The 24,305-nt window shown below is 32.8% G+C and overlaps 1 protein-coding gene across 1 annotated transcript in view; it reads left to right on the forward strand.

Moving 5' to 3' along the window:
- Window positions 1-24,305, forward strand: part of PCDH11X (protocadherin 11 X-linked) — a 545,261-nt gene that overhangs the window by 331,884 nt on the left and 189,072 nt on the right. The gene's annotated exons all lie outside the window — the stretch shown is intronic.

Raw genomic sequence — 24,305 nt, forward strand, 5'->3', positions numbered from 1 at the left:
TTGCAGATACTAACTACTATATATAAAACAGATAAACAGCAAGTTTATACTGTAGAGCACAGGGAACTACAGCCAATATCTTGTCGTAACTTACGGTGAAAAAGAATATGAAAAGGAATATATTGTATGTTCACGTATGACTGAAACATTATGCTGTGCACCAGAAATTGACACAATATTGTAAACTGACTATAATTCAATTTAAAAAAAAAGGAAAACAGAAAAGAAAAAGGAGAGAGACAGGACACAAAAACCAAAAAAAAAAAGTCTAAATCTGGAACAGGTGACTGAAAAAGCTGGAGGCTGGCAGGGCAGTACTTTTTTCATTGTAGATTCTGGAATGGTTTGGACTTCCTTGCAGTATGGTGGCCCCAGGGAAATCAGATTGCCTACAGGGGGGTTGATGGTTGAGTGGCAAGGTTCTAGAGGAAATTGTAAGATAGGGGATATTTTTGTAGACATCTTTGGCAAATAACAATCTGCCAAAATGAGTAATATGGGCATTTTGTGGTCTTCATCATGTTTACTGTATAACATGTTATGTTCAATTATTCTTGATAAATATTTATCAATATATAATAGAAAAGAAACTGATAGGAGCATTGACTGAGTGCCACTTAGGAATTTTTACTTTCTTTTCCCATTTTTCCCCCAGGAAGACTACCCCAAAACATCTAAACTCTTATTTATCTTTTCTGTGTTTAAGGAAGATATTGTTACCTAGATCAGTATTTGAAAAGTCAGAATCTCCTTGAAAAATACAAGAAAAAAGTTTGTGGAAATTATTAGAATATCAAACCTTCATTCCACAATTTGCAAATGTAATACAATGAAGAATTATAAAACATTCCAATATGAAGTCCCTCATCAGTCTTCTTAGGGATCTGTTTTAATGGTCTGAAAAACTAGAGCATATATGTCCCATATATCTTCAGCCCATAATTACATGCATTCAAAGGCCATATCAGAAGGAAATCATTATAGTGTAGAACTAGAGGGATTAGCGTTAGACCTGAAAATCTTAAGTTAGAAGCTCAAAGAATGAACTTGGAAGCCCTTGAACATTTTGAATGTTTGAATTATATCGTTTCAAAAGCAACTGTAATAAATAACCTTATGTCAATCCATTGTGAGGTTTTGCAGTGCTCAACTGCCCTCAAAATTTCTCATTTGTCACCTGCACTTGGGCAGTCTAGGTGAATGCATATTGAGTTATGTCCTGAAGCTTTAAGGGGGTTGATTGGAAAGAACACATAAAAGGCTTCCTTTTCACTACCTGTAAGGCTTCCATGCACTTTTTGCTACTTGAGAAAATAACATCCATTGTGTGAGAATTAATAATTTTCACTGTGAAAAGAAATAATTAATTTCATTATTTCACTTGGGTCCTGGCAGCTACTGATCTTGGCTTTTGCAGAATTTAATTATTGAAGACATCTCAAATTGCCCATATAGTATGCACTTGACATTGGTACATGTGGTGAGATTTCTAATCAACTAGTATACATCATCAAAATATATTTTAATCCTTCTTGAAGAACATTTCTCCAACAGAAAGACTTATTTTGAACAACTAAGATATTAGAAATTAAGATGTGTATACTCTCAACCTCAGAAATATAACAAAATCTCTGAGATATAGGTCAAATGATTCTGAATCATGGAAGGTGTTACTAAGAGTGCCCTATTTTTTAATTTTTTTTCAGAAATCCAGATACTTAAAGTAATAATTATATTTAAATAAAAACAAGTAATAAAATCATTTGAGATTTCTGCCTCTGGCCAAGATTGAATAACAGGGAGAGAGTTTATCCTCCACCATCAAACATATGGAACAATGGTTCTCAAGATATTATACATAAAGTTACAAGGGTAATGATACTAAGAGATAGAACCAAACAAGGTGGTTTCTGCTGTTACTTTACTGCCTGGATAACATTTCTATGCTGTAGCACAGAGAGAGGGAAACCAGGCAGAGCATGGTGGACTCTAGAAGTAGACTCCTCCAGAATTGTGAGTAAAGGGAGGTAGCTAGAGTCCCAGAGTAGTATTAAAAAGAAATTTAGACTATAGAATTCTTATATCATAAAAGAAACATGGTCTTAAATTAACTATATAAACTTCCACACTAAAAAATCAGTAAAATAAAAGCAAAAGAAAAACGAATTAAGAAGAAGAGAGATAATAAAAATCAGAGAACAAATCAATGAAATAAAAAACCCCACAAAAACAATGGAGAAAATCAATGAAACTAAAAGCTTATTCTTTGAGAAAATTAATAAAATCAATAAAACACTAGCCAGACTTTTGAGACAAAAGAGAGAAGAAAAATTTCCTAATATCAGGGTTTTGAAAGATGACATCACTACAGATTCTACAGATATTTAACGTATAACAGAAGTATGAATATTTATAAATATACACTTGACAACTTTGATGAAATACAAAAATAATTTGGAAAAAGATGCTAAAGCCCACTCAGGAAGGAATACAAAACCTGAATGGCTCTGTATCAATGAAAGAAATTGAATTTGTAGTTAAAAAGAATCTTCTGAAAAAGAATACAAGCTTGGATGGCTTCACTAGGGAATTCTTTTCAATATTTAAGAACTAACAAGACCAATTCTGTACAAACAGTGAGATAATTGAAGAAGAGAGAACATATCCCAATTCATTCTTCAAGGGTGAAATTACTTTGATATCAACCCCAGAAACAGATATTAGCAATAAAACTTGCACACCAATATCCTTCATGCACATAGGTGCAGGAATTCTTAACAAAAGTTTAGTAAATCAAATCCAATAATGTAATAGAAGGATACTATGTCATGAATAAGTGGGGTTTATCCCTGGAATGCAAGATTGGTTTAAACACTCAAAATCAAGCAGTATAATTCACAATACTAACAGACTAAACAAAGAAAACCATATGAGCATCTCAAGCGATACATGAAAAGAATATGACAAAATCCAGCATTAATTTGTTATTAAAAATTCTCAGTAGCTAGGACTAGAAGAGAAGTTTTTTCAGTGTGATAGAGGATATCTATGAAAACGTATAGTTAACATCATACAGAATGATTTCTCCCTACAATCAGGAACAAGGCAAAAATGTCCCTTCACATTACTTCTATTTTACATGTACTAAAATTATTAGCCAATGCTTAATGTAAGAAAAAGAAATAATGTTGGAAAGGAAGAAGTAAAACTTGCTTCACAGATGTCAAAAAATCTTACACAGAAATTGCTAGAACAAGTCACCTTATCAAGGCTGTAGGATACAAGTTCAATCAATGTACAAATGTCAATTGCATTTCTATATACTAGCAAAGAATAACCAAAATATCAATCATGAATTGAAATTCTCAATATTGTTAAGATGTCAATTTTCCCAAAATGATTTATAGTTTCTATCAAATCGCAATCAAAATTCTGGAGGCTTTTTTTTTTCAGTTGAAGTTGAGAAGCTGATTCCAAACATCATATGGGAATGCTGAAAAAAACCAGTGGGGAGATTATAGTGTTGCTAATACATGGCGCTGGTATATTTGAATATCCACATGTGAAAGAATGGGTATCAATTTATATCTCACACCATATATCAATAAACAAAAATTAACTCAAAATGGATCATCAGCCTAAATGTAAAACCTAAAACCATAAACTTTCTAGAAGAAAACATGTGAGAAGACCTTTCTGACCTTGGGTTATACAATAATTCCTTAGATGCAACACCAAAAGAAAATTTAAAAGATTAACTGTACTTCATCAAAATTAAGAATTTCAACTTTTTAAGAGACATTCTTAAGAAAATGAAAAGACAGGCCACAGAAAGAATTTATTTGCAAATCTCATATTTCATAAAGGACTGGTATCCAGAATTGTATTTTTAAAAACTATAAAAACTCAGTAATAAGATAAAAAAAAAAATCTGGACCAACAGCAGCATTTAATGCACATTCTCAAGCACCACCCAGACCGACTCAATCAAAAACCCCAGGGATGAGCCCCATGAATGGACATTTTAATTGGACTCCGGGTTATTCTGATGCATGTTAATGTTGAGAACAACTGGGTTAGACCAAGTGAAATTTAACAGCCTGGGTTTATGTCTAGGCATTCAGAGGGGATTAGCCAATGAGAAATGCTATCATACTAAATCCCAGGGTAAGAAAGGAACAGTGGAGGTAGAAAATCTGTGGAACCAACAAATGAGAGGCAGCACAGAGTATTTTTTTAGTGCCTTTGATTTTGTTTGAAACTGCTAAAGTTTAACGCCCAGCTTCACTATGAATTAGTGATCAAAACTTAAGTTATTTAAAACTTCTGTGATTGAATTTCACATCCGCAAAATAAGAATGATAATACTAATACCTGAGGAATAACATTTTGTGAGGATTAAAAGAGTTACTACATATGATGGATTTGAATCCCAAGAGATTTAAATTCTAAGATTTTGTATGAAAAGACTTTGCTTTTGCCTTGTTTTGTGGCTTATGTCATACAATTGACGATCAATGTCTGTATGTGAGTTATGGGATGATTGAATCTTTCCTACCTGTTTGAGACAGCCTTTGCTCTGAAGAACTAATGTTTTATAGCACATTCAGTTTCTGGATGATTACTTTGGAAATAATTTTTTGCTATTCAGAAATTCACTTGAAGTGGATGTATAGCTACATGGGTAAAGATATTGAAAGAACTCACTTTGAGACCTTTCCTGAGGGAAGGTGGGCATAGAGCAGGTTCTGAATAGAGGTTGTAACCAGCACAGATCGCTTGTCTAGTTTCACTTGACAACTTGCCTAATTTGGTTTAAATGCTTTCTGTTCCATTCAATCTTTTGATATCAATTTAGCATTTAGAAATTATCTTTGATATTTCTAGAAAGTAAAGCTCAATTAAGCAAGATACATTTATTAGCATCTTTAGTGACAGAAAAACCCTAACAGTATTTTTGCCTTTATAAATAACCTGCAAATTATCATCAATGTTGAAAATTGGACTTGGAATCTATTTTAACTTTGTGCTTTTGAGATTCAACTGCACTGGAAGCTTCTGCTTGCATTTCAGGCTCTGAATATAGCATTTGCTTTCAGACTATTTTGTTCTGTCTCTCAGGCTTTGGGGCTTAGGGTCAATCAATCCCAGTTAAAGAAAAAACAAAATTCACTGCCTATTCCTGACATGCTATAAACCCTTCTTTTTATTCAGTTTGAAGACAATAAATTATTTTCCCAACATTGGATGCAGGTAGCCACGTTGATTCTGTGTAAAATCAAAAAAATTTTTTTTCAGATCCCAAGGCATAAAAATAACTACTTTCAATTCCAGATGAGCACTAAAGTCCATAATTTTAGACCTCGAGTGAATCTTGATCCAACAAGAAGGATTGCTTTTCTATTTGGTTCACTTGTAAGTAGCTTCTTATGTTTAAATCATACATGCATCTGTAATCAGGAATCTAAAAGTAATGTACTCCATGCTTTGATTCCTGAAACTTGCCTGAAAATAAGTGAAAATCAAGGCATTGGTAGGAAATCGAAATGTATTCATCTTGAAAGGGCTTTGCATGCATAGGCATGTTTTCTAATCCATTGTTGGACTAGAAGCAACCAAATGATAACAAATCTTAAGAGTGAAAATGAGCTCCTCTCTAATCTGCAAGTATCGGATCAATAACACTCCATCTGTTAATGGAGCAGGCCAACACTCTTGAGTTTTCCAAACTGTGTGAAAATCACACTTAAAATGAGTAACCGAAAGCATCTACTAGGAACACGGTGCAGAAAAGTTTCTTTAAATGTATTTTGCTGGTTAGCCTGAAACTTCACTATAATGAGATCATTTATTTCTAGCCAGTATCTTATAAGTGTTTATATATGTATGTGAGTAGATAAATAGACACTGGGTGTAGGAGTATGTTTATCAAACATTCACATTAGTGATTATTATTTGACAGTTAATATCTAATTTTCCTACTATTTTGTATCATTAAATTTTGTTTTAATTGACCTACCTTTGTGCATTGGGTGGCATAAAAATAAGACTTGAATCTTCATATAAGCCAGTATTGGTCAATTAGCAAAGCTGTGTTAAGATTTGGAAATTAACTAGCAGGCTGTATTTTAAATGCTCATAGGTGACACATACCACAGAACAACTACAGAAGTAATCTTGGTGATTTTGTTTGCGGTCATTACATTACAGTTAAAAGAAACTGTCATCTAAATAGGTCACAATTATATAATGACAATTATTCTTTAAAATAATTTAATTTATCATTATATCATTTCTCACCTGTCGGGGAGGTTTATTTTCCAATTAAATCTGTCAAGAGCATGCACAAACAAAATTATTTAAATCAAAGGTGGCTTCAAGGTCATAATCAGATTGAATCTTGAGATACTTGCAAGACTCAGTTGTAATGCTTCAATAGTTAACATTTACTAAAGAATACCCTAGGAATTCCATGACTGTGAAAATAAATATATTAAAAAGCTTATTTTATATACATGCCAAATATATCCAAAACCTTTAATTAATTATTGATTGTTCACATTATCTCGAACTTGAAAATGTCAATACCTAATTTCTGACAACACATGAAAACTGTCACATTTGAGTCAACAATGTATTTCCAATAGATTTTTTTGTTAGGTTTTGTTTTGTTTTCTTTTTTTTTTTTTTTTTTTGGTTAGACTGTGAATTCATTGACTTTCACCATGTGTGCTGTCATGACACAATTGCTCTACTTCAAATCTACTCCAGCCTTTCAAAATTTACAAACATTCATTACATTTATGAGATGTACAATGCATGGGCAACTTTAGTAATACACTTATCTCTTTGCATCTGAGTCTCTTCTAGTAAGATTTTGAGCCAATCTGTTCAACAGAGTCGTTTTAATAGTCAGAAAGGCCAAGATCTCATTTACTCAACTCTACCAAACAATTCATAGAACATACTTTTGGATTCAGTTCGTTACAATGCTCTGTTAGCTTTATATTTATGTCAGGAGAGGTTGATGGGCTGAAAATATTTGACATTTCATTCCATATGACAGTGGGTTTCTCAAAATAAATGGAGATGAAGAAGATATCCTTCAGCCTTTGCACAAATAATGAGTTTGATCCTATTTAAACTATTCATATTTGGCAGTTCACAGTAGAACTATCTAGAATATTTTTTATAAGGCAGAAAAATAACTGGAAATAGCTGGAACACTAAAGCTGCATCTCTGAGTAGGGTGATGTGTTTTCTGCACTTTGTCTTTTAAGGTAGGAAATTTTCATTTGTTAACTGGGAAGCTCTCACCTTGCTGTCTAAGATGCCTTACACTAACTTCTGGCATACTGGTGACGTCTACAAGTTCTCTCTGAAGAACCTAGCTCTGTGCCTTGCTCATGGTTGATAAGTAAATGTGAGTCCCCGTTCCCTTTGTAAAGTTAACAGACTTCTTATGGTTTCAGACATTAGTTTTTTTAATTTAGAAATAGATGATACATTGTCCTCATTAACATCACTGGAAAAAAAAGGCTAGCATCCATAGGTCATTCATTCAACAAACTCTTGAATGTCCTCAATGTGCTCATTATTCTTGGCCCTGGAGACAGAGAGCTGAATAAGACAAGTTTCCAGCTGGAGTCAAGTTCATAGTCTTTCAAGACACAAGAAAATTTAAAGATGCAATACAATGTGAATAAATTGTGAAATGAAGATATTAATTGATATGAGAGAGTAGGAAGCAAGTAAATCTGTCTGAATAATTAGAGTATATTCTTAGACATTAATTGTTATAACCAGTTTTGATTGCAGAGAGATCATCTTAAGGGTTTATTGATGTTGCTAAATGTGGGTAAATGTATAAAAGGTAGTGATCTACTGTGGGAAACATGAATAACTATATCTATATCAATCAGTTATAGTGTTTAGTATATCCTAGGAACCATACTAAGGAATGTAGATATAATTAAAAGCTTACAAACAGAAAAATCCTCAACCTCTAGCTCAGTTCTTTGATTAGACTCCAAACACACATTCTTAACTACTACATTATATTGCCTCCCCCGTCTAGGTCTCTATTTCCATATCTAACAACTAGAATTATTTTTCCCTATGCAGTTTGCTTTAAAAATGTTCATGAATCAGAAGCTTATATTCATACATAGAGGGTATGATTCAGTTTTCTCAGACCCACGTCACTTTTTCAAATAAAACAATGAACCAGCTTGACAGCCTTTTTGCATAGAATCTTCTTATTCAAATAACTACCATAGTTAACCTATTATATGAATTTCTCACTTTTCAATTAGGTAAAGATAATAAATTATATTCTACCGTTTTAGAGAATTTAGGCTACATTCTCTATTCTTAAATCACGTTGAGAAAGCCAAGTGCAGAATTTGTAACTGTGGAGTACTGTCACAATATTCCTTTTTTAAAAATTGAGTAATCTGGACATGGAGGCATAAAGAAGTGTATAAAAACAACTCCAAGCACATTTAAGTAGAAAACCTGTAGTTAATTTTCTTTCCTATAATCACATTCATGAGATTGCATATATATAAATGTAATTCTTTACCAAATATTGGAAGCACTCCAACACATAATACTATTTTCCTGCCTTGGATAATTGTTGGAGTTAGTCCTCACTATAGTAATCTTCAAGCAGCTTAAAAATATAAAAAAACACAAGCCTGCTAAATGCCTTTAAATAACCCATAGTCAATAAGATCAAATTGTTAATTGTCTTGCTACCAATTCCTCTACAATAATTGGTTGGTTGATATCCTGAAGCTCAGGTATTAACACTGGTTTTGAAGTGTTTAGTTTGCTTTCTCCCCACTCATAATTACTAGTGGGCTGATCAAAGGTATACATTTGAATTTGTTCACCTTGATAAGAAATTCAAAGTGAACAATAGAAATACTTGAAGATAATTAGATTATTCTGTTTATCTTGTCTGATTTTTGTATTATGCCTATTTCATACTCTTTAGTAGCTAATCGGAAACATTTTCCAAGATAAAAGACTGGTTAAATGTAAAACTATTTCTAATGAAATTGAGTGTTTTATTTAATCAGAGTCATGATGAGGACCCCATTTGCTAGAGTTGGCTTTGTGCTAAACACCTTTATTTGAAGCTTATATAACTGTCTCATTGTAAATGTGTAGAAGACAGTGTTCAGGCAAAGTCTGTTTTCAAGATGGCTTGCATCAAAGCTGTTTGGAAGACTAAAGTCTAAGATTGGATTCATTTTGGAAATTCTGTCTGCCTTCTTGAGTGTTAGGTAGAATAGAATTTAGTAGAAATCAGTTGCACACTAATAACATAGACCTATATAGTTCTGCCACTTTAGAAATCAACCAAAAGCACTTAAAAATTCAGACTCCCTTTCGAAAGAGATTTTCATCTCCCCCTTTAGTAGAATTGGTTAGATTACACCGAAGGGTAGGGAGAGGAAACAATAAATCTTAAACCTGTAATGACACTTTACATTTTACTTCAGAATCACTCGTATTGAATATAAAAATGAGGGAACATACACAAAATGTCTTATCTAAGACTCTATCTCTAGATATAATTCATGTAAAAAGACTTCTTGTCTTTAGAGAAAAAGATCACATTAGATAAGATTTTAGTGTTATCAAATTAGTATTGGATTATCCGATGGATCTTGCCTATAGTTTAAAAAATCCACTGTGCATTTTTAAACATGTTTTTTTTAATGGTTTTAATCAAGAAAATTGGAAAAATAAGGCTATCAAATGTAGTACCTAATTCAATAGCATTCAATATTATTTTTCGGACATTCAGTTATACATTATATATAAACTAAATTGGCTCTTACGCTGAGTCTGGATGGTGTGAATACAATTGTTTAAGAATTTAGCTATATGAGAAAACTTTTCCTTGTGTATTATACCTCTACAGCAGATCGTAAATTCTTAGAAGGTGGATTACATGACTTTTTTGTTGTTGTTGTTACTCCTCACCAACAAGTTCTTTGGCTCCTCAAGTTTTAGCAAAATATTCTGCACATAATAGAGGCTCAGTAAATGAATAATTTCTGATATATGGAATATGAAGCTAATGAATGCTGATATCTGGGGATTACGTCCATTTGGCCCTTTCCTGATGCCTTTAGAAGAAAGTTAAAGATACTGTTTAATTAATGATGAGGCAGTAATAAGCAAGGAAGTACTGTTAATTCTATTTTATAAGCCAATTAACTCTATGGCTATTACAAGGCAGAGAAAGAAGCATAATCTATATGCTTATAATAGGCTGCTGTTCTCTTCTACTTTATGGGAGAGGGGCGATTCATATGTCAAAAGACATTTATATATAGTGCTAAACACTTGTAAAAGTAAAATCTTATTCGTCACACTTCCCACAAGTGTACTATAGAATTGTATTGTAAAAATGCTATTGATCACAATAACTTCCATCGCCTTTATATGAATAGATCGCCAAGGCAAAGCAAACTAATGACACTGGATAAGGAAATAAAACAGATTTATATGTCAAGAACATTTTGATTGTAAGCCACTCTTATATTCTCTCTTAACACCGAAGTTTATATAATAAACGCAATTTTGAATAGGAAATGAAAAAGCCAATGGCAGAAGTAATAACAGCAAAATATATTGACATTAATAATGTTACATGACAATTGAAAAAATAAAATAATGGGTGTAAATCAGGGAAGAGAATCCAGGGACTTAACAGAATGCTGTCTACTACCTCTTCAAGAAGCAGGTATAGGACAAATTCCTCCCACAAATTGTTCCTACTTTTATACGATCAAAAGGTGGCAATGCTTGTCCTTCATCTTTCCTTTGTGTGTGTGTGTGTGTGTGTGTGTGTCATTCCTTCTCTATTTTCTTTCTTTTGCTTTTTCCATATGTCTCTGGATGTTTAGTAGTTCTGTACCACTTGGTTTGGTTTTTGAGCTCCTTGAAGGACACGGAGTTTATACATCTTAACTGAACAATAGGAAATATAAAGATACAGTAGCATAGCTTTATTGGGAAGAGAGCAAAAACAGATAGAAATAAACAGATCCATTTGACATGTGATTTTCCAGTCATATCTAGCTACTTGCTTTTTAATAACATGACTGAATTTAACTATGACTACTATCACTTACAAATAGGCAAATCATCAAAAGTCACTTTGGATTGGATGCAGGTAAACTGGGTGTGCAGTGCTTTCATGTAGAACTTCTTACAACTTGAAATAATAAATTTGGAGGGATTGCAATGAGAAAACCACAGAAAAACTCACTTAGCATATGCTTTATACCCTTTCTCCCGTTACCCCCAAATATATGATACAGAGCTTCCCAATACATACTATCAGAATATTAGATGAAGCCGTAAACATCTTTAAAGAAGAGGTTTTAACAAAGGCCTCAAAGAGATTTTATTAAATCCAGAATGCTTTTAATTTATGTTTTTTAATTCATACTAATTTCAAGAACTGTAGTAATCTCAGAAGAAATCTCAAAATAAAACTGCTTTGTAAAATAAACTCGTAGTCTTAATAGTTATTTAACTTCTTTTTCACATTTTAGAAATTCAACAAGTTATCTCTGACATCTGCATCTGTTCTTTGGTGTTACTCTATAACTCATCAAAATAAACTTATTCATTATCTTCCAGAATAAGTGAACACAGTAGATGTGGTATTGATAACTAATTAGTCACACCTGAGCATGTATCAAAATTGTATCAAAGGGTTAATACCTATATTATTTTTCTGATAAAAGGACTGACTTCTAATGTGTGAATAACTAGTACTTCAAAAATAATCCTAAAATATAAAGGAGAAAATGCATAGAAGTCCGTATTTTTAAAATGTTTTGAATTTCTAATAACAGGTTATGGGTCTGTTTCTTTATTTAATTGAAGCAACGGATATTAATGGCACTCTTAGATGTACATTTAAAAACTACCAATGCTATATTGGCAATGAATCTATCAACTCGTATGACAGATTCAAGATTAAGTTCTTATACCTTCCATGACATTTTGAAGTAGACCATTTTTGTTGTGCGGGGAAGAAAGAGGAAAAGGAAAGGTCATAGAATTCTTATCAGTCAGTCATATTGTCCTGTAAAATAGAAATGTCTGTTTAATGTCAGTGAACAACTCAGATGGGGATTCAGGAGTATTTGTTAGAGCAAAGCATCTTTACCTCATTTTACACCCCAAGGCTTATAATCCTTTAAACTTTGCAGTAATAGAATACTCCGTCACTTACTTAGATGGATCCTCTGTGCAAGAGAAGCTGTTTTCACTTTCCAAAGCTCCTTCTCTCATAATATCAATAAAATCTGCACAGATCCAAGAACTAATAGCTTTATCTGACTGTCTTCTGAGAAAGCAAGACTTTGTATTAAAAATTTACCTGTGATGCAGAGAATTGTATGTTTCAGTGAAGGCATATAGAGTAGACTACAATAAATGTTTAACAATAAATGCTTGTGTATCTTGACTTCTTACAGAACAATTACGTATTCCCCCAAATTCTATTTACTTGATGTTCAATAATTCATTCTAGTCAAGGGACCTATCTTAGACCATCCTCATGGTGACAGGCATAGGTATTTTGTTATTATATGAATAGATAATGCTTTAATTCACTGTTATTTCACAGCTTTTAAAAGGCATCTTTCTGCAGGTATTCAAACCTTAAAGGAAAAAGCCTATAGCATGTTTTTCCCATAGAAAATGTTTTCTGTGGCACCACGATAGGATTCTTTCTAATTGATTTTGTACCAATTTTATGTTAATCAAGAGTAAAAAGAACTAAGTTTTAGTAAATCATTGTCAGTTATTCACTTGAAGTATCTACTTATATTACCTGTCTTTAGTGCTAAAATAATCTTTTCTATCTTTAGATACCTTTAAAATTCTCTTTTATATCCTTAAGTATATAACGAATTACAACTGAACCTTGCTTTATAAAATAGATTTTTTAGTTGTGTGCATATGTGGCCATATTTGTGTGTGTGTGTGTCCAAGCTCAGCCATAAACCATGGTACTGCTAATGATAAATGTCAAATTAATCAATAATCATATAAATAACTTATTCATCGACAAGTAACCCATTAAATAATTTAAGAAGTTGTAGAAAATTAGATGTCATTATACATTCAACTAGTTTGATGTAATGAAATATTTGATGTTAAACATGACACTAGTAGTTAACAAAGAAGATTTCTTTTTCCCTTCAGATGCTTTTCCAGTCTTTAGGTGCCACAAAAACTCTGGCAGTTAGAAAGCAAAGAATAAAATAGTCTGGAAAAAAATAAAAGGCATTTGACATCATAGCCTAAAATCTGAGAAGCTTCTGGGTAGGAATGGATTTCCTAAGGATACCTGTGCATAAAGGAAAGCAGCTAACCCTCAGTAACACTCTAAGCCATTTATGCCAAGGCTTTATACATATATAAGTTTATGATACCAGGTTTGAGCCACGGTGCATTTTCCATTGTTTGTAGCTGAGGGTTGTAGACTACTAGATGGCATGGAATCAAATCTGCATCCTCCTTTATGACCTCATATATCTTCTTTTTTTTTTAATAATCTGCCTTTAAGCAATATACAAGAAGAACTCTTTATAATTGATGCTCATTATCCATATTGTAATATAATCACAGTAGATTCCATGAAAATATTTGCATCTTTAATTGATTTGCAAATCAAAGATTATGTTTTTCTTATTTTCTTCAGGTGACATCATTTTGGGGCTTAATGCTATCCTTGAAGACAAATATTATATCCAGTTATGGCCATAGAGATTGTATAAAACAGGAAGACATACACTTGAGCCAGAGAGAAATTTAACAAGAGAACAATGGCTGATGTCAGTCAGAGCCCCATTTTCACTTTAGAGCCACGAGCATTCTGGTTAGGGTAATTTATAGTATCAGTATCCACTCTCGCCCACCAAACTCGAACATTTATCTGTTCATTTGCACAACATTCTCACCTGGATTCTTCAAGCCCAGGCAAAGAGGTTGCTTAAGTAATTGAGGGAGTTTTGTCATTTCACATCTGACAACCTCTAATGGTGAACCTGTGAGCTACCAGGAACCAGTGATCCAGCCCCTGGCTCGTTCACAAAATAAAAAGGAAACTAAAACAAAATACAAAAATAAATTTTAAATATTTTAAATCAAGGGCTCTGCTAAGCTCCTAAGTAGTAGAAGTAGGATTCTAATTCTGCTCTATTTGACTCCACAAGCCCAGGAACTTCCTTCTCTTCAGTAACCTTCAAAAATCAGAGTTCAGGGATGAAGACTGTCATCTATGAGATGTTTTAACTCAGGTAAATCAAACTCACCAAATGATAATGGACAAATAAAGTATGGGACACTGATCATAGTCAGCGCCATTGGCTTCTTGACAGTAGCCAAATTTTTCTGCCCAGTTGCTCTCTTAAAGTGAAGCATTAATTCTAAAAAGAACTCTCAGCATCTTACATATATGGGGATTACTAATGTGTGTAATTGCAGCTCAGTACATGTGGCTGCAGCTGGTAGAGCTCATAGGGTCTCAAACATGATAACCTTCTGCTTAGATCCTTGTGAAACGGACATTAACACATATATTTAGATGATTAAAGGCATTGTGTACTTATATATTTAAGAATTAAATAATTTTCACAATTTTCAACTTAAATTTGCAAGCAAAAATTGTCATTATTTAGACTATATAATGATCGAAATATTCATTATTTGTCTTCCCTGACTAGAGTATTAGTTCTACCAAATCAGGAATTCTTATTTTGTTTTGTTTTGTTTTTAATTCATGTCCTCCCTGCATACAACAGTTTCTAACATACAGTAGATGATAAATAAATATTTGTTGAATGAATATAAATAAATTTTTAATGGTTTTTAATTGATGATTAAGTTAATTGTGTAAAGAAATTTGAGAATCATCTCAAAAGTAGATTGCATAATAATCAGAACCATGCCTTCTCCTTCCTGGCAAATAGAATTTATGTGTCTATGTAATGATTTTATTGATGTCTAAAAACACTTACTATCTCTTTCCTAAATTCAGGAAAAAAAAACATACTTCATATAAATTCCTGTAGACCAACAAATGTGTAACTTGAATACAAATGAAGCAGAATAGTTTATCGGTAGGTGTGTAAAAATTATAGACCTTTGACCGTTTATTCTGTTGTTACATTTATTTTTATGCTATTGTACTTCAAAACATATCCATTCTACTCATATCATCCATTATTCTTTTCTTTTGTCATGAAATATTTGTGCACTGATAGACAAAGAAAATTGTCATGTTCCTCTAGGCTTTCCATTTCACTGCTGGCAGCTTTTGAACTTACATAGACTACTTTGCAATTCAGAGGGAAAGAAAGAACTTGTGAGTTGATTTCAAACTTCTGAATAACCTTTGTTTGGTACAATGTTTACTTACTGTGATCACAGTTCCATTGTTCTTCAGTCCTAAGAGACAGTAATCCTTAATCAGGTACATCTGTTTCAAGAACTAAAATTACCTCTATTTTTACAAGACTCACTTCCTTTGAACCATCCTTTCAATTGAATTCTACTCTTGCAAAGCTCTTTTGTGTTGGTTCACATAAAATTTCAAATTTCCTTGCCTTCAGAATATAACTGCCCAAGAATAAACTCAGACTGGGTTCATCTAAAGGATGACCTTCATGTAAACTAAGGATATTTAATTATACTAAAAAAAATGTTTTGTTTCACCTAAATCTATGATGTGCATTTAATAGTAAGTTTTTCTCCATTTCTTAAGCTATCTTTAAAATTCAAGTAGAGTAATTTTCTAAGGTCTGTAGCTATGCTATACACAATTTCACCATAAGCATTATCAATGCTATTATAGTTTAATACTAATTGTATTACTTTTACATTTGAATAGTGTGCACTGAGCTTGGACCGATTTTCTAATACAGTAATCAAACATTGCATGCCCATTTACTGCAAGTATCATATGAGTCATAGTATCTGAGGTGAAATGTGTTTTTCTTCAACTGCCTTCAGAACTCTCCACTGTGATTTCCCCCTTCATCTGGGCAAATCTGACTGAAGTGAAATTTCCGTGGTGCTGAGTGCAGGAGAGGTTCATTCACCCTGAATTACTGGCACATCAACTATTGATTTACTGAAAGGATGCTATGATTCCTTAAGATCATCGTCCCACACCTAAATGTTGTCTATAAAGCATCACATAGATTGTAGAGAAGAGCTGTGAAATGTTTCTATGGAAACCTCAATTTTCAAACAGTGGGAAATTGGGGAGAGTAATTCAGTCCAACTAGATGATCACACCATCAATTGGGGAGAAAGTTATTTCCAGTTGCCCTAAATTTGGCAGAGTAATTTTCTTTATTATCATCAAGATTTTCAACTTTATTCAATAAAAATCACCGATTTGGAAGGTGTGATGTGTGATTTCATACTCCCATCTGCTGACCTTACATTTTAAATTAAATTGGGGCTCATGCCTAGAGTTAACCTATTTCTACAAAAGCCGTAAAATTTTAGAGAGGAAAAGGATATTAAAAATTATAGACTGACCTAACCCTCTGATTTAGCAGATGAGAAAACTGCTGCCAAGTGTGTTTTAATTACCCAGATTCACATCAACTAGAACTGGAACTGAAATGTGGGTCTCTCAACTCGCAACTTACAGCTCTTTCTACTCTGTTAAACTCTCCTTATTATGAACTATGTCTTGCACATTTGATTAGAAATAAATGATTTAGTGTATGATTTTTTTTATCACTAAGACAAGTGTTGGTATTGACATATATAGTCAAAGAGAAAGTAAAATGGTTGAGATTAGGTTGAGATTATCAAACATTAGTACTCAGTGGAAAAAAAAATGAGTTCAGTGTGGTAGAGTTTTAAATGGCTTGATAAATGTGAGGTCAATCAGTAAAATAATGACAATGGTTTTATGTGGCTTATAAGCTAGCACTCCAGATCAATCTGAAAGAGATCCAGCAAGATGTTGTCAACAGCAGCAGCATTACTGACATAAACTGTCTTTCTTTATGCTAGTCTGTAATTAGAGTTCTAATTAATTAGTAATTTTTATTGATTTTACTTTCTAAAAGGCACTGTTGTTCTTGTAATCTTTATCTCCTTTGGCATCCGGTAAAATCTAGTCTGATTACTTTTCAGGAAAAAAAAAAAGTTGTTGAAGGAGAATCTCCTATAATAAAAATAATGCAAAAGCAAAAGAAATAAACAAACAAAAATCTCTCCACTCTCTGAAGGCTACAAATGAAAGATACACTTTTGAGTTTCATTACTATGATGCATTATTATAACATGACATCATGAATGGTTTCTTCATTTAGTAACTATAGTTTAAATTGTCTCTCTCTGTAAATTTCTAAGAATCCTGGCTTTTCTTTTCTTTTTTTTTTTGGCAAATAGCATATGATCTAATACAGATATTCTGTGTACTGTATCAGGCTCATAGATCTCTAGTTTGGTCATGCCCAAGCATTAGCAAGCCACCTAAGGATCCATTAGGAAGGATACGGGGAGAGAATATAGATTCATACTGCAGTATTTTTTGAACATTTGTAACTGATCACTGCTATCAGAGACATGTGCAACCTGATCCTGAGTCTGTGCAAGTATACAATTTCACAAATCTCCATATAATCATTATGAATTCAAAAAGATACTTTAAAAATTGCCTTAAGTACACCCAAGTGTAGCTATTTCTGTAGCCTCGTATTTCAGCTGGCCAGCCAAGCAATTCATACATAGAATGAAAGAATAGCTCCTGTTGTCTCTTTAGATTAGACCACCAGATGCTCCTTCTGTGTCAGTGCTCCTGGTAAATGCTACAACTTTTATTCCGCCGAGGGAACCCTGGAAGATAATTTGGAGAGCAAAGCAAAAGTTGTAACATTTTTTCTCTGCTTCTTTGATGCACTAGGAATTCATTTACTTTATTCACAGAATGGCCTTGTTGCCGGCAAAGAAACTAGAATTTATATTGCTTGATAAAAAGCATCCATTAACAACATTAAACAGTTTCATGTCTCTACAAATGTGGTATATAATTACCTAATACTGCATTATTTAAAAAGGAAAAAAAAATACCAAATTTAGCTCTACTCTGCCTGGCTATATGTCATATAAATTCCATTAAGTTAACTATTTATCTGAAGCTTACAATTATTAAGTGATTCACTCTTCAAAATATTTCCCCTATAGTTACAACAAAATTTAGAGTTGAATCACTTTGTCATAATAAAATTTAAAATCCATGTACTCACCTTTCGATACAGTAAACAACAAATGCAGCAAAACTATAATAGCATAAATGAAAGTAGAAAATTAGTTTGACGTGGAGGATGCCTTTTTTATAGGAGATAATGACATTTGTTTATTGTATTACCATTTTGGTATCGTTTCCATGATCACTAAGACAATGAAATAGCTTAAACCAGGTATCTTTCAACCCTAATAGAGTAACATATAGCTAGACTATGAAGGAATGTGCCGCAGAGCATCTTACTGGGGAACTGCGGTGATCTTTAGAGTAGGGTCTGTGGCCATGTCAGTTTTCTTCATTATCTGCTTAATGTGAATGTAATTTCTATAGCAATTACTATTATCCAAAGATGGTCTACATAAAGATGTCCACTCTGGATGATTCAGGGACCATAATGGAAATGGTCATTGTTCTAAACAGCAGGAAATGCTTCTCTTTGTGAGGAATGTGACCCCTATGAAACAGTGAAAATGCTGTTAAGTCCCGAGTGCCAAATGTAGGTGACTCAGAATGCCGCAAAGTTTGAAAAACTCGCTTTGATTCTCAGTGGAACGTAGTCAGTTCTTTGCTGAATTAACCACCAAAAGCATTTTTTGTTACATTTCTCTAAAAACAGAAAATGTAATCCATTAATTAGAAGTCTTGGTGTTTCCTTTGCTTCATTCTAAAAATGCAGTCAAATACGATGATCAAAATTGAAGATCTGGAGGAATCTTTAAAAAGTGTGTTCATGTCATATTATTGTCTTTGCCAGTAACTCTTATAATTGAGGATGTAATTCTTTATCTCAGTTACTCAATTTGAAAAAAAATCAATCCAACGTTTCTGTCACCCTGTATTATCTGCACTCACCTCATTATAGACATGTTTTTCTTTATTTTATTTTGTAGTTTTTCAGGCTTCTGCTGGGTGTTTTAATTTCTATTTTTCCTTTTTTATTTTTATAGAGTTTTTAAAAATTACTTTCCATTTACAGTTATTACAAAATATTCTGTATTTCCCGTGTTGTACAGTACATCCTTCAGCCTGTCTTACACCCAGTAGTTTGTATCTCCCAGAAGAAGACTCTTCTGCCTGTTTTTTAATACTTAAGAGAATTAAAGATGTTGAAAGCTAATTTTCAGGGATATATGTTATTCGTATTTTTTTCATTTTTCATTATTTTATTTTTTTTTTACCTGCAGATAGAGTTTTAGTCACAGACAGTAACTGGAGGAATAAAGCAAGGGGTCTGGAGGGCAAGGGAAGGGGGATATTTGGAGCATGTAGAGAGTGTAGAATGGACAAGAATTGGTGATGTCTCCTTTATGAGGCCAAGGTCAAGGAACCACAAGGGATACAGAAAAGGAAGTACAAGGAGAAGACTGGGACAAGGGCAGTATGGATTGTATTTTGGATATGTTGATTTTGAAATGTTTATATGCAGTTGGACATCTCCAGTTTGCAGCTGGAAAAAAATACAGGTCTAAATCTCAAAAGGAACATCTGACTAGGCTGAAGGTAAATATTTCAAAGTCATTGGATAGAGGTGATAATTAAAGTTGTGCAACTGAGGAAGATTCTAGAGCCTCTTAATATACACATTCATTCATGTATTCAGTGAATAATTTTGATGCCCAGTTATGTGTCACACACAAAATGATGAGAAGCTATAACATTCATGTTATTGACAAACACAAAGTCGTTGAAAGTGTGCATTCATTTAAGTAGAATCTGTATTTTTGGCAATTACCAAAACCTTTTAGGTACTAGATTTATACTTTTCAGACTTTTATGAAAAAAAAAGTTATAATACTTCTAGTAAGTTATATATATTTATATATATTTCTGTTACACACTTCTGGTTGTTTGCTTCATTAAACTATGTTCTCACACAAGGAATTTGGTTATTTGGATATTTCTTTGTCTTTCCCTAACCACTCATGGTTTATATTGTGACTTGAAGAAACTCAGTGTTTCTCCTAGCTCTAAAGTTGCCAACACCGCAGTCTGGGGACCCACAGGCATGAGAAAATACGCTTTATTATGCTCACAAAGAGAGACAGAAGTGTGATCCTGGGCAAACAGAATAACATTTTATTTCACCTCCGTTTGTTGCTCTTATTTTCTTTTAGCATCTAGAATCTGAGATCTATAGGTTCTTATACTCATTTATTACAAATTCTACTCATAAGGGACCCATTATTAGTCTTACAGGAAGTTTATACTTCAGGCTGTAGAGCTTAATAAAGCAAGGACATTTATGGTTTCATCAATTCTCACTAACCTGCAGTCCTTCAGCCTTATAATCTGATTCCCATGAAAAGCTGTCATCTGAAGGCAGTAGCTTAAGTGTACAATTTCCCTGGAAATTGATTGTCACACCTTGTTCAGTGGTGGTGCCTCACGCCAGGGGCAGAAATGGCTTATTTTTCATCTCATCTCATTTGTGTTCTTTGTTACTAACTGCCCTTTGTTAGAAAAAGTATATTTTCACCTGATTTGTTTGAGAATGAAAGAGGACGGACATACATTTTGCATGTGTGGATTAATCCCTACCTTTTGGATTGTTCAGAAGGGATTGGTTATTCGTAATCACCACTAATAAAAGTCAAATTTGGGATCTCATTATTTAAAGTTATTGATCACCAGGAAAGAAAAAGCACCGTGAGAATGAATTGTAATTAAAAGTCTATAGGGTTCTGCATTAGCTTAAAACATCCAAATAGATTTCTCACAACAGTTAAGGATAAATGTATCCCTTGGTACAGATACACAATGAACAGCTTGGATTGTTGTATTCAATTTCTTACACAGTACAATAAAAGCAAACTAATTGAAGTTAAACTTTGGTTTAAGACAAAGTTCACGTCTCTATGATAAAATTCAGTGGATCACAAACCAGTGTTTCCAGTTGACTTAACATCTGATTCATTTCATGACACAATAGATTTGATTGACTCCACCATTTAAGATATACATAGCTAGCAAATGAAATAACATATATATAATTCGGTAGCTGCAAGTATAAGAAATCTCTCCATCATTGCATTTTGGGTTATGTGCATGGTAACTAGATCTTACTAGAACAAACAAAAGTATTATCTAATAGTACCATGTAAACAGACTTATTTTATTATAGGTAATACTATGAATAAGATATTCTATCATAGAATCATCTAAAGCATCAGTTAATTTTATAAATGTTTCTTAAAACACAGTATTGCACCATTAAAAAAGTCATTCTGACCCTCCTTGGTGCCTTGCAGTCAGCGCATACTTAAGGTATCTTTTTATCTTTTATTTTATTGTTTTTACGTTTTTAAAACAAATTTTATTGAAGTGTAGTTGATTTGCAATGTTAGTTTCACATGTACAGCAAAGTGATTCAGTTATACATATACAGACATACATATATTTTCTTCTCAGATTCTTTTCCATTATATGTTATTACAAGAAATTGAATATAGTTCCCTGTGCTATAGAGTAGGTCCTTGTTAATTTTATATATAGTAACGTGTGTCTGTTAATCCCCAACCACTAATTTATCCCTACCCCTCTTCCCCTTTGGTAACCATAGTTTGTTTTCTATGTCTGTGAGTCTGTTTTGGTTTGTAAATAGGATTTGTATAATTTTTAATTTTTTTTAGATTCTACATATAAGTGACATCATATGATATTTGTCTTTGTCTGACTTCACTCAGTGTGAAGTCCATCCATGTTGCTGTAATGGCATTATTTTATTCTTTTTTATGGCTGTATATATTCCATATATAAACAATGGAATATTATATATATATATATATACACACTATATACATATATATATATATATGTACACACACACACACCCCACATAGATGCATCTTTTTAAATGAGTTGTCTGTAAGCGCAAACACATTTGTCTAGGCATAAAAAAAGAAATTCTTCCATCAAGTTGCATTGCTAAGGTCCTTATTTTCTCACTCCTTAGGAAATCTTTTTTACTAATTATCTAAATTTGAAATATCTGAAGTCTAATAAAACTTAAAATATACCTCATTTTAAAACTATCTGGATTCTAATTGTTTCTCTTTTTTGAAGTGCTTGTACAATTCTTCTATCATTTTGTGAAAGTGAAATACAGCTTTATCTCTTGCTTTTCTGATGCCACTTTCCCTTACACTGACAAATTGTTTTAGGGCAATAGCATCATTTCATTTCTATCTACAACATTTGAAAGACTAGAACTTTTAATAATCAAAATATTTTGAATTTGTGGAATTTATTACACATGAGGTGAATGAATAGAATAGTCTTTTCTAGAAATTGAGATTATCTAAATTATGTGTCCATAAATCAGGTAAGCAATTCTAAAACAGGGATATGATATAAAAATAGAGATGAGAGAAAAGTTGGACATCATTCAACTGAAAATGCTGTTTTAGTATTTCTGGTCTAAACTAAAGTTTAAATTTCTCCCCTTTACTTTGTAGTTTTTTTTTTTTTTAAAGAAAAATCAGCAAAACAGCCTTTCATCTAGCTTTTTTTTTTTTTTGCCTCCTACCATATCATGCATATTTAAAAAGACATTGCATTATTAATCAGTCAACAGAATCTGTTTAGTGTCTCTATGCTTTGGGCACCATTCTGGGCACTGTAGGTCTTCATTAGGTCACTAAAGTGTCACTCATATTAAAACTAATGGGTTGAATCATGCAAGAGTAAGCATTTTGCTTTTCTGTTCACAGATTTCCAAGAACTGCTAGAAAATATATTTTTTTAAATGACCTGTCTGGGACCACTGCAAAGCCAGGCTCTCAGGGTTTTGGTGCCCCTGGGCAGTATTTTTATTAGTCTGCTTATTATTTCTTATCCCATTACGCTCAAAAGCTGATTCAAACTTTTTCTGTCTTTTCAAACTCCTAGTCCCACCCTTTGCCGTTTTACAATTTGCCAGAGATGATCTCAGTTACTATCTCCTTAAGAAGATTACGATAATTTAACCTGGGTTTTCTCACCTTCCCTTCTCTACACTTCAGAATATTATTGAATCTTTCCTTTCACTGTCTTTTGTTCCTATCTTTGAGGGAAATATGTATCTTTCTTTTCAATTCCCCCATTTTGCATCTTTAAATCATTATTCTATTTGGCCTTCCTTTATCTTTCTGTGTAATCAGGTCTTCGTTATTCTAAAAAACAAACAAATAATTCCAAACAGTATAAGTCTGATTTTCCTTCAGACTTATACCCAAACTCTTCACTTTCTTTTGCCTCCAAATTATTTAAAATATTATTCCATAACTGCTACCAATAGACATCAACTCTTTAACTTCTTGAAGCCTGGGATTATTTCTCACACTTTTATCATTTTATTTTCTTAAAGGAAACCACTGGTTACTAATATCAACTGATTTTTCTCAGTCCATAGCTTCTGGAAAATCCCTGTTTCTTTTTTCTTTAACTGTCTTGTTTTATATGGCACTCTCCTCTCTGATCATTTGTGGTGTTCCACTGTTAGCTTTTAAAAAATTATAGTAAAACTCAAATGACATAAAAGTTAATTACCACCAGACTTGCCTTGAAAGAAAGGCTAAAGTGAATTTGGTTGGTAATGAACTTCCTCAGCTTTTGTTTATTCAAGAAAGTCTTTATAACCTCGTTTCTAAAGGATAGCTTTGCCAGGCATAGCATTTTGGGTTAACCATTATTTTGTTTCAGTATTTTGACTATGTCATCCCATTCTCTCCTGGTCTGAAAAGTTTCTGTTGAGAAATCCACCAATGGCCTTATGGGAATTCCTTTGTATGTAACTTCTCTTGTTTCCCTTGCTAAAACCTAGAAATCAATAACAGGGGGGTAACTGGAAAATTCACAAATATAATGAAATTAAACAACACTCTCCTGAACAACCAATGGTTCAAGAAGAATTAAAGGGGAAATAAAAAAGTTTCTGGAGACAAATAAAAATGGAAACACAACATACCAGAACTTGTGGGACACAGCAAAATCAACTCTAACAGTTCAC

The sequence above is a fragment of the Vicugna pacos genome, chromosome X, assembly GCF_048564905.1.
Source record: "Vicugna pacos chromosome X, VicPac4, whole genome shotgun sequence".
NCBI lineage: Eukaryota > Metazoa > Chordata > Mammalia > Artiodactyla > Camelidae > Vicugna > Vicugna pacos.